The following is a 20,657-nucleotide window of genomic DNA, read 5'->3' as shown; positions in this document are numbered from 1 at the left end:
TCCTTTGGACATTATGGTTTGCAATAAGATACTGAGCCCGGCAAGCTCCCCGTGACGTATTCGATATGCCAGACACAGTAACAACAAAGTCTCCAATGGAGACGTTACTGGGCCCACTTGAGCAAATCAATGATCAACGGGAGGGCCTTTACTTTTACTTTACTTATCATGCATATCCCTTTACCTACTTTCAACACTCATTTCTTGTCCAGAGTGATTATTACTATCATTGCCATACTGGTCCCTTCTCTATCTTAACAGCCCTTTGCCCCCCACACTCACTATATCCTATTTGGTAAAGAAGAGACCACCACCCACTAAGCTCCCCCAGATCCCTCCCAGGCAGTGAGGGGGGCACTGATAGTGTATTAGAATCGCCTCCAGAGTAGCATGACTGGAAGCTTCCCTATCCTCTTTAATGCCACATTTTCTAGAATATGGAATAGAGTTGCAATAGTGGAGAACTCTTTCTTTATAGAAATATTTATACACTTAGAGGTGTAAGCACATTGATATTCAATAATTCAAAATCATATATTCTCACATCCACAGTCACTTAAATGCTCTCAGACACTCTCACAAACATGCATGCACCACACAGACTCACATACTACATACAGTCTCACAGACACAGTGAAGAGGAAATATGCAATGACACCAGCTTACACTGTCACATTTAGGTCATACAGGATCACAAATTTACCTAAGGGAATATCTCCCCAGAAAGTATTTCTACATGGAAAAACAGTAAGAATTCCATGCAGACCTCTGGGTGAAAATAAGGGCTCTTTTCTACCCTTTTATCTACTTCCAACACAAGCCAAACTCCACAGGGTTCATTTGCACAATAGATAGCACTGTAGCACCATGACCATTGCCATTTTAGGTCAAGGTGCATTACAGGAGTATCAGAGTTCAAGTGATAGTGAGTGGTAAACCAGGGTAAGAAATTTGGCATGGAGGGAAAGTGGGTAAAGGGATAAGCTGGAGCTGCCAGGAGTGTGGGGCCGGAGGGTAACAACGCAGGGGCAGGGAGAGGTTACAGGATCTATCATGTCATTTTCCTAGGGTTCCAGTAGAAAATTGCCACAAACTGGGTGATAAAACAAAAGCATTCTCTGGTCTTTCTAGATGTCAAAGATGTAAAGTGAAGTTGTTGGTAGAGGCATTTGAAAACTAGGGGAGTCTTTGCTTCTCTCTATCGTCTTATAGGTGATCACTGAACTTCCTAAATTCATTTTTGAGCACACACCTATCGATTCAAAAAGAGCAACGATGAGCCAGAGATGGAAGGCAATACCCCATCTGCAGGAGCTAGGGAAAAGATGTTTTGTACAAGACAGAGAAGCAAAATAATGACTGCCTGGCTGTAATTTAAGCCACTGTCTTAGTTTTAGGAAGTCTGCTTGCTGTTTGAACACTTCATTTTTAAAGTGCATTGACTCTGTATTGTGTTGTGTTAGCTTACAGAGGCTACCAAGGCCTTGGAGAAGTACATTCTCATTGTTTCCTTGCTTAGTAATTTTAACAGTGAGAACACAGTTGGTGAGTCTCATGGTGTTCATCCCTGGCCAAGCTTTCTGGCTCATTTTCAGGTTCTCCACGGGAGGCACGGAGTTCAACTGCCCTTGCAGAATCTCATTGTGAATCTTTAGTTTCAAATGATAAATGCATTTTAAAAATAAGCTTTTAAGGTTTATTGTAATCCCATGTTCAATTACACAACCCAGTGGGGGGTCACAACCTTACCGTTTAAGAAGCTTCAGTTAAATGACCAAGCCATTGTCCTAGTACCACCTGACCCTTCCCTACTCCCCATTCTCAGAAGAGCTCAGATAACGGAGTTACTGGCTACTTTGCTTCCTGTGTGCATAGAGCAGGCATTCACAATTCCATGACATTCAGACTGGTAAAGGAGAGCAAGAGACTTGAAATTCAGTGAATGAATTTCTTTTCTTTCTGGTTAGAACAGTGCTTCCAAAGTAATATAGAGCCAACCATCTTTACCAGGAATCCATTGATTGTCCGTATGTTAAAAGTGAACAAAATAGATGAATCCAAAAGAGAAATCTACTCACATTCCCTTAGAACCCCTAACCCACTCTTCCTTTCTGTCCCCTACTCTTCCATCTACTTGTTGGTGTCACACGCATATTATTTTAGTGATAAAGAGAATCAAAGAAAGAAAATAAAACAAAACCAAAGAGAATCTATACCCCCAGGAAAGCTGTCCTAGTATCTCAATCTCCACTCCCAAGGGATTATTATGGGTGTTCACTTATGTAATTCTTGTGAGATACCAGTACCACAGGCAAGACACCACACATCCTCGTGTAGCTGTGATCACACAAAAGATAATCAATAAGCATTGTGTTGGCATCCTCAAGTATGTGTACAGGCAGTTGAGTCTTAATCTCATGGGTTTAATCTGCAGAGATCTACATATACATAGAATTTTAAAAATAACTACATTGGGAATCCCTTTAACAGATTTGTAACAATTTGAGAAATCTTTCAGACAAACCCATATTGCCTATGAATATTATAGTAAGAATTCTTGTCTCTCTGATCTCTCCTATACCTCTTCCACTTACATCTCTAGCACCCAACAAAGATCAAGACCTAATTCTCTCTCTTTCCTCCTCTATCCACCCCCAAACATAAACTATAGGAAGCAGTCACATCATAGAAAAACTTCCATCGGACATGTGGAGGTCTTTGGCTCTCATTGTTGAATGCCATGAAAGATGACTGGAACAGAAGAATCTTTAGTGTCCTTGGGAGGCATGATAAGAGTGGTGATGTGACCTTTATAACAAAATGGTTCTGGGTTTTCAAAGGTCACTTTTCTTTAAAGCAACGCTTCCCCCTACATTCAACAATTTAGATGTCCAGCAAGCTCCTTGACTTTTGGACAATGTGAACCCCCTACTTCTTTCACTCCCAGCTACTGAGGTATAAATCTCTAGTCTCCTTTTTCTACATATTCTAGATTCTTTCCTTTGCTTACAAAAAGGTGACGAGGCCCAGGTTAAATATAGCAAGATCTCTTTATGGTAAAAAGAGGCATGACTCTTTCTGAGGTTTCCACAATTTCCAAGTCAGCACTGCAGTCAGAGAAGAGAAGAGTACAGAAAACTATTCTTCCAAATGCTGTTTTCCCAGCCCTTTTAGAATATGAAGGAAACATTTCCATTCTAAGATGCTTAATTTCTAATATTACTGAACCAAAAATAAGGAATGTCTACATGATTTGGGATGTGGACATCTATATTTTATGTGATTAAATCTCTAGAATTTGAGGGAAGCAGGTCACCTCAAGAAAGGTCAAAATCAAACATCTCAAGATTTTCTTCTTTCCACCAACTAACTGAATGTTTCTATAAATAATTTACTTCATCAGTTGTGCTGTTATGTTACAGCTTAAAATATATAAACATGTATTAACTGTATAACTCTTGCATCCTTTTATGATATTATTGAAAGTGATAACTATTTGTAACTTAATTGTGAAATGAAATGGCAGCTTACAGAACCAAGGACTAACAGATTTAAGACTTTTTGCTGCAAAAACTACGATCTCCCCTCAATCTGTGTTTTAAAGGTAAACAGTATAAGCAAAGGGAAATTAGAAGGCCACCAGTCTGCAGGTTAAGTGTGTGGGGTGAGCACATGGCTCAGCAAATCCCTGCAAGATCCTTATTAACAGAAATTGAGAAAAGACTAACATCATAGCAGAGGAAATTGGCTAACAGTCCCTGATCAAAGGAACAAAGTAAACATCACTGTCTTTGGACCCATTGCTATCAGAGGTCTTGTGCTCTTAGGAATCATCATCACTGTGATAAAATTTCCTGAAAGAAAAAGATAAGCCATAATCTGAATGCAATCATATCATAACTGTAAACAGAAGTTTTCTGGTGTTTTATTGTTGTTGCAAATTACAAGTCCTATCGCTTCTGTGTCCTAGTGATTATGGTTATTATTTGCAAGAGCTGGGGATCAAACTCAGAACATCACCCAAACAACGCCCGCACTCTATGGCTGAGCTATTTACAAGAGCTTGAGGGGAGCAGAAGTAGTCTCTGGAGCATTCTAACCAAGGTTTCTTTTTCAGAAGTTGGAGTGATTTGGAGAGGCACACCCAATTCTGGGTGTTTGGGGTCTTTGTTTTTGAGGCCACACCGGCAGTACTCTAATTGAACCTGGGTCAGCCGCATGCAAGGCAAGTGCCCTCCCCACTCACTGTACTATCTCTCTGGTCCCAAGAAGTTGGAGTGATTTGGGACCACATAGCCATCTGAGTAATAGATGCGTTCTCTCAGTAGCACTGATACTGTGTCAGGAAAGGATGTGAACTTCTTTGAAATAACCCTGCCTGACACTCTAGAACTCAACCCCATCCCACATGGGAATTGAGGGTATCAAAGCACTCCCTGTTGATCTGTCAAAAAGGAAATATTCTCAATAGTTGCAGCTCCGTTTGTCTACAAACTGTTCACTGAAGTTATCCTGAATAGGATTGGCAGAACACTAGATGAAGGACAACCATGTGAGCAAGCCAGGTTCTGAAAAGGATTCAGCGCTATCCATCATATCCACACAGTGACCAAGTTCATTGAGGTTTCTCGGGAGTTCAAGATGCCACTCTGTCTAACGTTCATTGATTTAAAGAAGGCCTTTGATTATGTTGAGACTGAAGCAGTCATCGAAGCCCTAGCCAAACAGGGCATTCACATTCAGTACATCAGGATCCTCCATGAGCTGTGTTACAGAATCAATACTAGGATCTCACCATTTTACAAGGAAGTGATCAACGACGTCAAGAGACGGGTTCAACACAGCGATACCATTTCACTGAAACTCTTCATGCCACCCTCGAGAACGCCATGAAATGACTGGAAGGGTAAGGAATGGGAGTGAAGCTAGATGGTCGGCAACTACACCACCTCCGCTTTGCTGATGACATCGTTCTAATAACATCAAACATTAGCCAAGTGGCACGAAATGCTGGTCAACTTCGACCATGAGTGTGGAAAGGTTGGACTGCAGCTGAATCTCACGAAGACAATGGTCACAAGAAATGGACTAGTTCCTGACGTTCCATTTGCTTTCAAAGGAATGAAACTCTCCGAATGCAGCAGTTATGTGTACCTAGGTTGAGAACTCAACATGAACTACCTGGCACCTGAGCTGCTCAGGAGGAAGAGAGCGTGAGCACCCTCAAGAGTGTTGAAGAAATAACTAAGAGGACAAATAACCTCTGGCTCCAGGCACATCTCTTCGATTCCACCATTTTTCCTCCACTAGCATATGCCTCAGAGACCTGAGCTTTATGAAAACAGGATGAGAATGCTATTTGGGTCTCCCAAAGAGGAATTGAAAAGACTATGCTTGGAGTATTACACTTCACTGAAGTGAGAGAAGGAATCTGGATTTCCAACCTCCGTCAAGTATTGAGAATCAGGGATGCTGTCTCATTTGCCAAGGCGTTGAAAATCAGATGGGCTGGACACGTAATGCAATTTGAAGACAACCACTGGACTAGAGCTGTTACAGACTAGATTCCGTATAATGTCAAAAGAACACGTGGCTGCCCACCTACGAGATGGTCAGAATTCTTCATCAAGACTCTGAACAAATGGTTTGAGGCTCATCGTGTTCCTGTAGTGAGCAGACTCCATTGGGCTACGGTAGCATGCGACAGGGACAAATGGAGATGTTACTGGCACCCACTCAAGCAAATAGATGAATAATGGGATATCAAATAATCAACTGATCAAGTTGCAGCTCCTGCATGCATGGCAACATTATTTGTGTGGTCTCAGTGTGATGGAGAGAAGACTCTGGGATGCAGAAATATCCTGAAGATCTCTGGACTCATTTGAAGGGCTAATAGGAAAGGAAACAAGGGAATAGAAGAGAAACTTATTTGGCAATTCCACCCGAGCCAAGAAATAGAGGCACGTTCTGAAGCATTTCAGTGAGAAAAGACACAAAGTCACTTACCCAAGAACCCCTTGTCCTTCCTCCTCTACCTCTTGACTTTTTACTCCTGGTCTGTTTTAAGGAGGAACCACACATGCATGTCTTTATCGGCATCCACAGTGTCTTCAACAGCCTCCATCAAACTCAGAGGCAGGAGGACCTGGCAGAAAAGAACACGCAGCCTACACTTCATCATGGGAGATTTCCAACATATGGAAACGAAAACATGTTTTTCCCTCTTGCTGGCTTCAGATATCCTCCACTCCCACAGCTGTCCCCAGACTCTGCTCCCCAGGGGAAATGTGGCCAGCTCAGCCCGTTCCTATCAAATGCACATAGAACAGGCCCTGTTATCATAAGCCTCTTAACTCACATCTCATAAATTACCCAGGACCCCTCATGCTTAACCCTGGCCTCACCTGTAATGCTTGAGATGTTTTTTGCTCCCAGTCAGATTTGCTCACAGGCAGAAGCTGTGAGGTGGCAGCGGTTCTGAAAGCTCCCTCTTTGATTTTCACTGTAAGCCCGGGGTGATAACTACTTAGGTAAGCATGTGTCTCATCCATGTGTAATGTGCGCACAGATCATAGCTGTTCCAGGGCTCAGTGCAGAAGTTGTGATTCTGCAGGAGCAGCACCTATGAATTGGCATCTTTAACAAGTTCCCCTTTGGTGTTGATGTTCATCCCCGAGGCTCCTTTTACCAGCTCTACAAGGGAGAAATCAGGCATTGGTGACTGCCTGAGCCTAATGCCCACTGTTTTGTCTCAACACAACTTCTCAGAATTTCAGGGAAGACTCCCATCATCATCTTGAAGGGCCACATGCTCTGCTAACACCCTGAAGGTTATACAAGGCAAGTAAAGACCATCATGACTGCACAAGTCCTTATCTTCAGAAACCTGTGGACATATGCATTAATGTGGTGTTAACTGGGCAACTACTATGTGCTCACAGCAGATCATGATGCCCCATACTGTGAATCTCAAATTACATGAGTTAGTTCTTATAATACACTGGCGGTAGGTTTTTGGTATTCTGTGTGGGTGTAAACATTGGCCCCTGTTCCCACTTCTGTCTCCTTCTACCTTTCTTCTGTTTCCCTATCACTGAGAGTAAAATGTTCATATCCAATATGGCGTAAATGCAGAGGAGTAGAAAGAAAAGGAATAAGTTCAGGTAGTTTTTGTTATTAATAAAGAAAATGAATGTTTATAAGCAAAAGCTTTTCTAACTGGATGTCTTTTACCATCCCCATTGGCCATGTGTGAAAAGCTGAATTCCTGCATATTTGCACTAAAATTTGGCATTATTAGATTGCTTTCTTAATTGAAAATTTTTTAAATATTCTAAAAAATATGAAATAGTATTTTGCTATTGTTTCTCTGACTTTTAGGAAGCATGAATGTAGAAAATGTGAGCTAGCAATATAGATACTGAAAATATTATTGTCATTTTTAAAAATTGGGGGTCTTTCCACTTGAGACAGTAGGGGAGGACCCAGGGTACAGTACAGTAAATGGGATAAGCCAAAACAGAAAGGTAAACACTGTCTGTGGGGCTGACAGTAGCCCAGGATGTGCCATTCACTCCCTACCTCCTTCCTCAAGGTCGTGCAGGGCAGCCAGCCATCCTCCTTCCATGCTAAGGACGCACAGCCATTATTTTGTTGACAGTGACAGCCTTGCTGGTTTAACCACCACAATTGTTGTTTCTGACTCACTGTCCCTCCCCCAGCCCACGGGACTGACGGAATATCATCCTCACCAGTTCCAAGTCAGGTTTCTGTTTGTTTTTTAACCACACCTGGCAGGGCTTACTCCTGGTTTTGTATTTGGGATCACTCCTGGTGATGCTCAGGGACAGTGTGGGGTATCAGGGAGTGAATCCCAGTCGGCTGTGTGCAAGGCAAGCACCCCACCTACTGTACACCTACAGCCCCCTCAGTCGGAATTTTGAAATAAATAGATGGGACAATACGCTGGGTCTAGACTCACTGTGAGTGAGTCTTTTTGCTTTCTGTTTTGGCTTATCCCATTTACTGTACTTGCTGTGAGCAAAATACCGAGTACCTCACTGAGCTGACAAGGTCCTGTGGAAAGGAAATCCCAAGGTGGACCTATGCATTGATGTTACAAGTGAAACCCTACATGCATGAGGATGGGGGAAGCTCCCCAAGCATTTGAGGGATCCCAGGACTCCCCTGGAAGAAAGAGAAGAGGTCACGGTCTGGAGCAGCTCAGGGCTGGTCCTGCTTGCTCAGCCAGTCCTACTTGCTTGCTTCCATAAATAAACAGCTTTGAACTTATGTCTCCAACCACAAGCCCTCCAGGGGCCCTCGGAATTAGCAATCATTACATTCTATTTCTCAAAGAGCTGAGCTTTCAGCCTGACCACGGGCAGTCTGGCAGGATCCAGAAGAAGCAAGGCTAGCTGGAGCTGCAGATACACTCTGGGTTGATGTCCGGGAAGGTCTCCCAAGGGCCAGCACAGAAGAGGCCCAGAGTCCATGTCATTCAGAGGATGAGCTGCTTGAGCACTGGGGTCACCGTGTGAGTAAATGTGCCAGATGTCCAGCCATTCTGCTGACTCAGATCTCAGAGAAAGCTTCAAGACATGCATCTCCAAGCAGCCTCAGCACTAGACTGGCCCTGCTTTAGGCGGCCCCCCGGCTGGTGAAAAGAAAGTGACTTAACAACTGCAGATCAACAGACTGCAAGAGGAGTTACGTTGGAACTGATTACTCTTATCTCAGTAGACAGAGGAACCTGTTGGCCATCAGAGAGGAAGGGTGATGGCTAGGGGACCTTGGGTGCAGGTCGGGGTAGTGAAAGAGAGTAAAAGGTCAATCTCCCACATTGGAGTCCTGCTCATCGGAACAGATGGCGATTCCCAGAGTTAGGGTCTCTTGAGGACTCTACAATTTCAAAGGGTGGGGGGATGAGGTAGAGATACTAGAAGAACCAATCAGAGAATGGGATGAGTGAGCACGGAAAGGACCACAGGAATGCTGCGGAGGGTATGTCTAAATTAAGTTTCTGCATGTGACTGGGCAACTGTGCCCACTTCAAAATCAGTGGAGCTCTGCAGATTTGCCAGAAAATAGGGGAATGAAATTAAAAATAAACAGTTGACCTTCAAACTAAACTCAGACAATTTAATTTTTCCATTCCTTTCCTCTGAATTGCCTGCTTCTACTAACTAAACTTGCAGTTACAAAATTGAAGCCTTTCCAAATTCGACAGTGGCAATCTGACTGACCGTGAGAGATGGAAGGAAAAATAAATGGAAAGGGTCATTTTAAAGTCCAAACTGCTAGCAGGGCCAGGAAGACTGGTCAATGGTTGGAAGCTTGCCACAAGATTGTGTTGCGGGGAGTTAGAAAGGCAGTTAGGATAGAGAAGGGATCAGCATGACAATAATAGTTGGAAATGATCATTTGAGCAGGAACTGAGTGTTGAAAGTAGGTAAAAGGATATACCTGATAACCTTTCATTATCTGTATTGCAAATCATAAGGTCCAAAGGGGGGGGAGAGAGAGAGAGAGAGAGAGAGAGAGAGAGAGAGAGAGAGAGAGAGAGAGGAAAATGCAGGCCGTGGAGGTAGGGCAGAAGGCAGGAGGGAAACTGGGACCATTGGTGGTGGGAAAAGTACACTGGAGAAGGGATAGATGCAGAAATCCAATCATGAACAACTTTATAAATGTGTTTATCACTGTGATTCAATAAAAAAAATTAATTAAAAACAAAAAATTCAAACTGCTAGAAAATCCCCCTCAACTTTTAGAATCCATGGCAAATGGAGAAATGAGTGGAAAATGGAGGAATTTGGTCAAGCAAAGTTGATTATCCAAACTGTTATGAATAAGACTTAAGATGGCTTTTTGGGGAGCATTATGTTTTACATTTAAAGAATTTAAAAACAACTCTGAATTGCAACCAGCAGCAATGTCCTGGTAGAATGCACCTTATCCTGACATAAACCACGCTGTGTCATTTTCTCTTTTTCTCCCAATTACAACTTTTTTATGGAAATATGTTTGCATTAATCTAAGAAGAATTATAAATGACTTGAACCTTAAAAACCTGGTTGTATTCCTGAGACTTTAGAAGGTCAGAAACCATAGTGCTTCAGGAATTAAGACAAGTGTTCCAGGCCAATCCTAATGGCAAATTAAGTGCCTTTTTACAAAGTACTGGGCCTACTGGCACAAATTCAACCTATGCCTCAGGTGCCCTGAATTGGCTTTGTTCTGTAACATCTAGATATGAGAGCCATTTGGATGGACCCAGAGTAGACTGCCAGTAGACTGCCAAAGGTCATTCAAGCTGAGTTAAGACCATTGTTTTGTAAAAGCAACTCTTAAAAAAGGGAGAAATTATATTCTTTCCCTACAAACTGAGGTGGGCAAACTGTGATTAAAATAAAATTAAAGCAGGAGCTGAAGAGATGGTACAGTGGGTCAGGTACTGGCCTCTCATGTGGCAGATACAGGTTCCATCTCTGGCACAACCCTCTGTCCCCCAAGCACTGTCAGGAGTGATCCCTGGGCACAGAGTCAGGAGTGAGCCCTGAGCACCACTCAATGTGAAGGAAGAAAAGAAGCTAGAGCAGATTAGCTTGAAGTCTACAGATTGGAAGGCCTGGCAACTTTTCCCTGCGAAAAGCCGGCTTATTAAGTGATTGGGTCTTGTAAAGTTTCAGCAAATCAAATTATGATTCTCTCTGTTTTTACTGTTCTTATGCAAAATAACTGGCCAAGTTTATGAGAGCTAAATCTAATTTGCAAAGACATTTATTTTACTATGAGTATTTAGTAAAGTTTGGATAATAGGCTTCAGTAACACATCCTTTTATATGTGTTACACTAGAACCTACTTGATCATTTATGAGTTTTGCCCTTTATCTGTGACCTAAATTGACTCTTACTTTGCTTTAATAGCTGGCTATTAACTTCCCAAACTAACATTTCCAGTTTTTTCTAGGTGACTTATGTTCACTAGGAACTAAAGTCTGTCCTTTTCCTAAAGACCAGACAAGCTGAAAATAGAGAACTTGATATAGACTGCAAAAAGATTGCCACAGTGATTACACTTGCACAAAACATATCAGCTTTTCAGGACATCAGAGGACACTGCAACCCACGACAGTCTGAAGACCCTCAAATGAGAACTGGGAGGAATTCTCCACTGGCAGTTCCCAGAACTCCCAGTGGGATTTTTTGGCTTAATTCTTTTTGAATCCTTTTTTCCATTGGTCTCTGGAGAACTTTCTTATTTTGCATCAAAATTTTAAAGACGACTCTTTAATTGGACTGTTCTATTCTCAGGTCTGCATAGGAAACAGCTGAACCAATCAACTTCTGAGCTATGGAACTTCTCAAGCTGTACCAATATGAGACAAAGGAAGAGACCACATGCCAGGTTGGGAGGACTTTGAGAAGCAGCATGCTTGAGTGAATAATCCCCTATGAGCCTCAGAGGTATAGAGATAATTCATTACATGCTCCTGTCCATGCAGGGAACATTGGAGCATGTGGCTCCCACGGCAAATATTTCTTACCATGTAACTGGACAGGAAAACACTTGAGGGAAGCCTACACTTCTGACAAAGCACACAAAAGCCTGCTCACATGCCCACTAACTGGATCAGACCATTCTTTTTCTCTTTTTTGCATGTGTTTGGAAGGTTTTATTTATTTTTACATTATACCCTATGCTAATAAACAAGCGAATGCCTTCTTTGCGCACACTATTTTATTTCTTTCTTTCTTTTTTTTTTTTAGTGAAACACCATGAGGTACAGTTGTAGATTTACAATTTTTTGTGCTTGGATTTCGATTATACAATGATCAAATACTCATCCCTCCACCAGTGCCCATTTTCCACCACCATGGATAATATCCCTCCCACCCCCATCCCCCCCATCCCACCCTGACTCTGTGGCAGGGCAATCCCTTGTGTTCTCTTTCTCCTTTTGGGTGTTGTGGTCTGCAAAAGAGGCATTGAGTGGCAAACATGTTCAGTCCATAGTCTACTTTCAACATGCATCTTCCCTCCTGGGAGGATCCTCCAAACACCCTTTATTTGGTGCTCCCTTCTCTATCTGAGCTGCCCTTTCCCCTAGTGTGGGAAGCCAAGAGCCCTCTCATAGACCCTGGCCTTGGTTCCCATGCTAGGAACTGCTTGGGACAGACATTGGTGACAGTCTCCCAGGACTTCCTGATCTCAGTGAGTGCCTGATCTATAGCAAGCAACATCAGGCTGACAGTTAGCTTATCTGGCCTTATCTATAGTAACCTCCAGGATACATCTACTCCCTAAGACCCTTTGATATACAAATGTAAAGCTCAGGATACACCTACTGCCATAAGGTCCTTTGATATACAAATGTAAAGCTCAGGATGCACCTTCTGCCACAAGACCCTTTGATGTACAAATGTCTACCTTGAATGTTAGGTAAAGCTCTTGTTGCTGACCTTACCATATATGGTTATACCGCTTCTGCTCCTGACTGAGCTGCCCAGACCCTATATAAACAGCCTGTATCCCTCAATAAAGTGCTGTCCCTTTTTCTCTCTATTTCTAAACTATACTCTGTCTCTTGTGTCTTGTGTTCATTCGGTCGGTCCTTCCCTGCACCTACGGATCCTAGGGCCACCTCCGCAGGCCAGAGAGTGGTTTGCGGGCCCTCAGCACCCTAGAATGCCCGGCTGGCCTCTAAGCTATGGAGTAATCCTCCTGGTGCTGATCTCAGCTATTCTTGGGTATTAACCTCATATTTTGTTACTTTATATCCACCAGATGAATGCAATCTTTCTATGTCTATCCCTCTCTTTCTGACTCATTTCGCTTAGCATGATACTTTCCATGTTGTACCACTTGTATGTAAATTTCATGACTTCCTCTTTTCTAACAGCTACATAGTACTCCATTGTGTAGATGTACCAAAGTTTCTTTAACCAGTCCTCTGTTCTTGGGCACTCAGGTGTCTTCCAGTTTCTGGCTATTGTAAAGAGTACTGCAATGAACAAACAAGTGCAGATGTCACTTTGACTATACATTTTTGCCTCTCTGGGATATATTCCCAGGAGTGGTATTGCTGGGTCAAATGGGAGCTCAATTTCTAATTTTTTGAGAATTGTCCATACTGTTTTCCAGAAGGGCTGAACCAGTCAACATTCCCACCAACAGTGGAGGAATGTCCCTTTCTCGCCAAATCCGCACCAGCATTGGTTGCTTTTGTTCTTTTGAATGTGGGCCAGTCTCTGAGGTGTGAGATGGTATCTCATTGTGGTTTTTATCTGCATCTCCTTGATGATTAATGATGTAGAGCATTTTCTCATGTGCTTTTTTGCCATTCTGATTTCTTCTTTGAGAAAGTTTATGTTCATTTCATTGCCCCATTTTTTGATGGGGTTGGATGTTTTCTTCTTGTGGAGTTCAACCAGTACTTTGTACATCCTTGATATCAACCCCTTGTCAGATATGTATTCGGCGAATATCCTTTCCCATTCTGTAGACTATCTTTGTATTTTGGTCACTGTTTCTTTTGAGGTGCAGGTGCTTCTTAGTTTAAGATAGTCCTATTTATCGATCTCTGCTTTCACTTGCTCAGCCAGTGGCATGGCATCTTTGAAGATACCATTAGCTTCAATGTCATGGAGGGTTTTGCCAACTTTGGCTTCAATGGTTTCTGGTCTGATGTTGAGGTCTTTAATCCATTTTGATCTTACTTTTGTACAGGGTGTTAGGCAGAGTTCTGAGCCCATTTTTTTGCATGTAGCCGCCCAGTGATGCCAGCACAATTTGTTACAAAGGTTTTCCTTACTCCACTTCACATTTCTTGCACCTTTATCAAAGATTAGATGAGCATATGATTGAGGGGAGATGTCAGTGTATTCAACCCTGTTCCATAGGTTTGCAGCTCTGCCTTTTCTCCAGTACCATGCTGTTTTAAGTATTACTGCTTTGTAGTACAGTTTGAAGTTAGGGAGGTTGATTCCTCCCATTTTCTTTTTCCCAAAAATTGCTTTAGCTATTTGTGGGGGCTTATTGTTCCATATAAATTTCAGGAGTGTTTGCTCCATTTCTTTGAAGAATGTCATGGGTATCCTTATAGGGATTGCATTGAATTTATACAATTCTTTCGGTAGTATTGCCATGTTGACAATGTTAATTCTCCGGACCCATGAGCAGGGGATATCTTTCCATTTCCTCATGTCCTCTTTTATTTCCTGAAGTAGCGTTTTGTAGTTTTCTTTGTACAGGTCCTTTACTTCCTTAGTTAAGCTGATTCCTAAGTACTTGATTTTCTGGGGCACAATTGTGAACAGGATTGTTTTTTTTTCATTTTAGCTTTTTTCTCTCTCACTGTTTGTGTATAGGAAAGCCATGGACTTTTGGGTATTGATTTTATAGCCTGCAACTTTACTATACAAGTCTATTGTTTCTAGGAGTTTTTGGTGGAGGCTATTGGGTTCTCTAATTATAGTATCATATCATCTGCGAATAGTGAGAGCTTGATTTCTTCCTTTCCTATCTGAATACCCTTAATATATTTTTCTTACCTAATCGCTATTGCAAGTACTTCCAGTACTATATTGAACAGCAGTGGAGAGAGTGGGCTGGATCAGACCATTCTTACTGAGGGAAAGTAAGTTCCACTACTACTACTATAACTATTACTACTATTACTAACATTTTTTGCCCACGGATGTCCCAGAAGACAGAGAAAGGAGACTATCCCAACTAAAGCCCCGCTTTCCTGCGCACTACCCTCACCTCATACTAACACCACAGTACTGAAGGTAACCTTTAGCCATTTGTTCAAGATTGAAACTTCCTGGATGGTGGTACCATGATGGAGTCATGCTTCTGAATGACCTTATGTAATGGAAACCATCCACTCATCTATTCAGCCACATAGCTAAGTCATCAGTGCACTTTACCACAGACCCTGGAAGCTGAAGTGAACCTCATGTGGGATCCAGGATGGAGGGAGAGTCCTTTGATTGGAGGAAGAGCCTCACCCTCTTCTTTGGAGGGAAGATCATATTGTTACCAGCTTGATCACGATCTCCCAGATATTTCAAATCCTAATTTGTCCCTGGTGTTGGAGATATGATTCTGAGGGAAGCTGAACACTCTTGAAGTCAGCTTCCTGTCATATGGGGGCTGGAGAGAGAGCAGAGGGACTTCAGGTGCAGGCCTTGCTTGCAGCAGATTCCTGTTCAATCTCTGACACCACATGGTCCCCTGAGAATCAACAGGTGCAGCTGTGAAGGTCCCCAAGCATCATGGGGTGTAGCCCTGGAAGTCCCCTTAGTCACTGGGGTGGTCTGGGTCCCTCCCTGGCACTGCAGGGCCTAAGAAGCACCAAAAAGGACAAAACCCACATCATTCTACATTCTGTTTAGTCTCCTGAGCTTTATTATTTCAAATCATTTTGTTTAGGGTTCACACCTAACTCAGGGGTCACTACCAACTCTGTGCTCAGAGGGCCATTTGCAGCACCAGGGAAGGACTCAAACCAAGATTGACCGTGTGTAGGACAAGTGCCTTAGCCCCTGCACTGTCTCTCCAGCCTTTATTATTAGGATTTTTTTTTTTTTGGTCCTTGGTTTTGTTTTGTTTTTTGTTTGTGGGCCACACCTAGCTGTGTGCTCAGGGATCAGTCCTGGCAGGCTTGGGGGGCCGCATGGGGTGCCAAGAATCAAACCCAGGTTGGGCCATGTGCCCACTGTATATCTCTCCGACCTCAATTTTCCAGTTTTTCACTGAAAATCTTTTATTATGGCAACCTAACTTCATGGGTAGTAACAGAAGTGATTGCCATTTCTCTCAGGATGTATGGCACACTGTCATGTCACAAATTGAACTAAATTCAAATTTCCTGCCCCAGGTTCACCCTTGCCCATTGACTTAAGCACCCCCTGCCCCCACCATCACCACACACACACACACACACACACACACACCAATTTCTAAAGGATTTTCAAAGATGTCAATTTTGTTTAAAAAACTGTTTTTCAAAATTCCATGATCAGAAAAATCTTAAGGACATATGCTTTTCCATAATAAAGGTTACATTCTCAAAGATATTTTAGGACATACAGGAAAAATTTTTACAGGAGTAGATGCTTAACTTTCCATTAATAATAAAATACAGTATTTATATGATATATATAATTTTAAAAGTTACTATGTCTGCTATAATTTGTTAGTAATTGGAGAACGTTCTCTGGACTAGTCACGACTGGATCAACAATGATGCTGACTCATAACTGTGCAAAACAGCAGCAAGTCTTAATCTTTCTCATGACCATGAACTGCTCCAAATCCTTTTCTCCCCTCTGTGGCCTTCTAGTCTTACTTGTTGATCCTTTCGTCTCATACCATAAGTACCCCCACTGGTGTGACTTTTCACCTGTGACCACTTGGAATCCTAGAGGCCCACAGGAGAGCCTTTCTTAACCATCACTTGAGAAATATTGCTATAGGGCATGAATATTTCAATGATCAATACACACAAACAAACACACTGTCCTCCCGTTGTTCACCGATTTGTTCGAGTGGACCCAGTAACGTCTCCATTGTGAGATTTCTTGTTACTATATTTGGCATATTGAATACTCTTGGTAGCTTACCAGGCTCTCCGAGAGGGGCGGAGGAATCGAACCCGGCTCGGCTGGGCTGGCTGCGCACAAGGCAAGCGCCCTACCGCTGTGCTATCGCTCCAGCCCTATCAATGATCAATATGGAGAACAACTGCATTTTTATAATGAGAAGGCTTTGTATCTATTTCCAGAGACATTAAAAAGATTTGAAACCCAAAAAGGTCCCAACAGGAGAATGAGGAGCAGCATTTAATAAACATGCATTGGGGCTGGAGTCATAGTACAGTGGGTAGGGAATTTGCCTTGCACACAGTCAATCTGGGTTCAATCCCCGGTATCCCATATGGTCTCCCAAGCACTGCCAGGAGTAATTCCTGAGTGCAGAGCCAGGAGTAAACCCTAAGCATTGCTATGTGTGACCCCAAAGGCAATAAAATAAAATAAAATAAAAATTCTGAAGAAATCAGTATAATTAAAACAAACACACTTTAAGGAGCAGTTGCCCACCAAGTGATCTTCAGAAATAGAGGAAAATATAATAATGCATAAGAGAACAAAAGTAGCAATAGAACCAAAGGTGATCAACCAGAACAGAGATGTTTTAGGCAACACTGGTGCCATGAAAGGGCATTCATTACTCAGAATGAAAATATTGAGAATTAAAGATATTCAGACTCAGAGTTAGATATAGAAATGTCTATTGGACACTAGAAGAGAAAGAAACTCTGTAGACTGGGAGGAACTTAGAACACAGGGCTAAGAAAAATAAGGCCAACCTATAGTGTTGGACACTAGGTCTCTACTATAGCCCCAGGTGTCTAAGATTCAATAGATAGAAAAATACCAGTACCACCTGGAGTCAGTCTCTGAATGTGCTGCCTCACTTTGTGTGCATAGGAGTAAGGTCAGGGTGCTGCTGGGACAGATAATGACCCCACAGCATCAATCTGCAGGGAATAACAGTTGTGTATTAGTGACTTTATGCCTAACTATATGTTGAGAATCTACAGTTTTGTCCCCAAAATGCAGAATATGAAAGATATTTTATTTGGTTTGGTTTTGGAGGCCCCACCTGGCAGTGCTCTTATTTCTACTTTTGTGCTCAGGGATCACTTCTGCCAGTGCTCAGGTGATCTTATCAGTGACAGGGATACAACCTAGGTCTGCTACTTAAAGGCACGTGCTTATCTGCTATACTATGTCTCCAGCCCCCAAGCTATTTTTCATATTTTTGCTGCTTCATTTTCCAATAGAATGTCCAGGAACAATTAAATTTAACAACATGAACAGGATCCAGCAGCCAAAAAAAATCAAGAAACCAACAAACCTGATCTTTTTACTTTAAGTTCCTTCCAAATTGGCATCTGTTTGTCTAATCTTAGCAATCCAGACATCACTCAAGAGACTAGTTGTGCCAATGCGCAGACCTTTGGCAACTTTGCAAATATATCCTAGAATTATGCATGCAAAATAATGGAAGAAATATTTGAGATGTCACTGCTTTGTGAGAGTGCTTTAGAGTGACTGATCAATTAGATGGTTTGGAAAAATAATAAACCTTTGTCCAACCCATACAACAAAATTATTTTAAATAAAACTTCCAATGAAAATGTTAAATATAAACAATGAACAATTTTGAGAACACACAAAAAAGTATATTTATGTGGTCTTGGTATTAGAAAATATTTACTAAATAGGTAAAATATTAATCTTAAAGGGTGAAATAAAAAAAAGGGTGAAATGATAAATGGGATTATAGTAAAATTAAGACAACATCTAAATAAGACTAATTTTTTCTAGATAATACAAAGAACTGCAAATCACTAAGAAAGAGAAAATAATCAGGAAGCAAAAATGAGCAAAATAACTAATAATCACTTTAAACAATAGGGGTATCAAAATAGCCAAGCTCGATTTCATAGTAACATGAAAAAACAAATAAAATCATTATATGGTATCATAAATACCAACCATAAAACTAAAAGATATGGGGACTGGAGCGATAGTACAGCGGGTAGGGCATTTGCCTTGCACGTGGCCAACCCAGGTTTGATTCCCAGCATCCCATATGGTTCTTCGAGCACTGCCAGGAGTAATTCCTGAGTGCAAAGCCAGGAGTAACCCTTATGTATCACCGGGTGTGACCTAAAAAGCAAGAAAGGAAAAAAAGAAAACCTAAAAGATATATGACATTTAAAAAATCAAGTTTTGGAAAACGTACATAGCTTGTTATTATCCTACACTGCCACTGTGAAAATTGAAGCAAAGATTTTGAAAAAAAAATGGTTGTAGTTACTAAAACTGACCAATGTAAATGTCTACCACCATATCTACTCAATATGTACCCGCACTAATATTGCATGCCTGAATAAAGGTAAGACCTAGACTTTTTAGGCCACTACTAGTCACAATAGTGTGATGAAGAAACTGCCTGGGTACTCATTAACAGTATAATGATGAAATTGATTGTTTCATTGTGGCCCAATAGACCTCAATACATTGATCCAAATGAATGATTTACAGCATCTGCACTAATATGGACAATCTCATATCATCTCTAAAGAGGCTGGGGCGAGAGTCCATTGTTCTTCATGGACAAGGCCCCGGGTTTGAATCCTAGCACCAAAAATTAAATTCATAAATAATTTGTGGAAAGAATAAAAGTGAAACATGAAACAGTTCATGATTACATTTGCATAAAGTAAAAAATAGTAGGCAGAGTCTCCTGCCCCCGCACCTGGCTGTCCTCACTGGGGCCTCTTGGCGGGGAGCGGGTTGAGTTTCCCTCCCCCGCCCCGACCAGGGCTCCGGCAGCAGCAGAAGACCTCTAGAACCAGCCACCCCCATGCTGAGACCACTCTCCACACACATGAAGGTACCAGCAGAGGAACAAAGGCATGCGGGTCCCGGGGCTGAGATCTCCAAGCCTGCTCAGATCGGGGCTGAGCATCCTCCACCCAGATCCTCCATATTCCAGTAGGCAGGGATCACACCCACCAACTGGCCTCCTGGCGGTGTGTAATCCCATCAATGGCCAAGACCCTGAGACTTTAAAACGCAGCTCCCGGAACCATGCGGCCACATTATCTCATTATCTCATTCTTACTTTGGACAAACTGGCAGGCTACCAAATGTAACCTGCCCACACGGCAGAGTCTGGCAAACTCCCCGTGGCATACCCAATATGCCAAATACCAGTATCAATGATGGGTCTCATTCTCCTCACCCTGAAAGAGCCTTGAATGTGGCACTTTTAAAAAAAATTCTCTGGGCTAGGATGAAGGAGATGTTACTGGGGTCTGCTCGAGGCAATCAACAAACAACAGGATGGTCGTGATCATGATCATGAAAAAATAATAACAAAAGTCTATTTTCCTAGGGGCTGGAGTGATAGCACAGTGGGTAGGGCACTTGCCTTTCACGCGGCCAACTCGGGTTCAATTCCTAGCATCCCATATTGTCCTCCGAGTGCTGCCAAGAATAATTCCTGAGTGCATGAGCCAGAAATAAACCCTGTGCATTGCCGGGTGTGATCCAAAAAGCAAATAAATAAATAAATAAATATGAAGGTTTTTTAAAAAAATCATTTGCCTATTATTTACACATTGTCAACCTTTGGGAACAGTTATTGAAGTACTAGTGGGAATTTCTGAAGACTACCTCTATTCTACTTTAAAAAGAAAAATTCAGTGATTTATATAAATGTATTCAGTTTTTAAAATTTTAATGAGTTACTTATAATCTGTGTACATATTATAAATTTTTAAAAAATGTTATCTCTAGAAGAAACTATTATAAGATGGCAAATAGCTTTTAGTAGTTATAATGTCCCTAGATGATACATTATAGGACATAAATAACTCCACACACTGGTTAGTTTTAAACAATATGAAGTTCAGAGAACAGAGTCTCTAATGCTTAAATATAAACGGGAATCCTTTTTAAACTCCACAAGGGAGAAATTAAGAAAAAATATTTTTAAGTGAATTCAGTATTATGACAAGTACAAAACAAATAGGTAAATCCAAAATCCTATATAGTTGTTCTCATAA

This window comes from Sorex fumeus, unplaced genomic scaffold (genome assembly GCF_029834395.1).
Source record: "Sorex fumeus unplaced genomic scaffold, SorFum_2.1 ptg000024l, whole genome shotgun sequence".
NCBI classification, from domain to species: domain Eukaryota; kingdom Metazoa; phylum Chordata; class Mammalia; order Eulipotyphla; family Soricidae; genus Sorex; species Sorex fumeus.
This window is presented reverse-complemented; position numbering follows the sequence as displayed.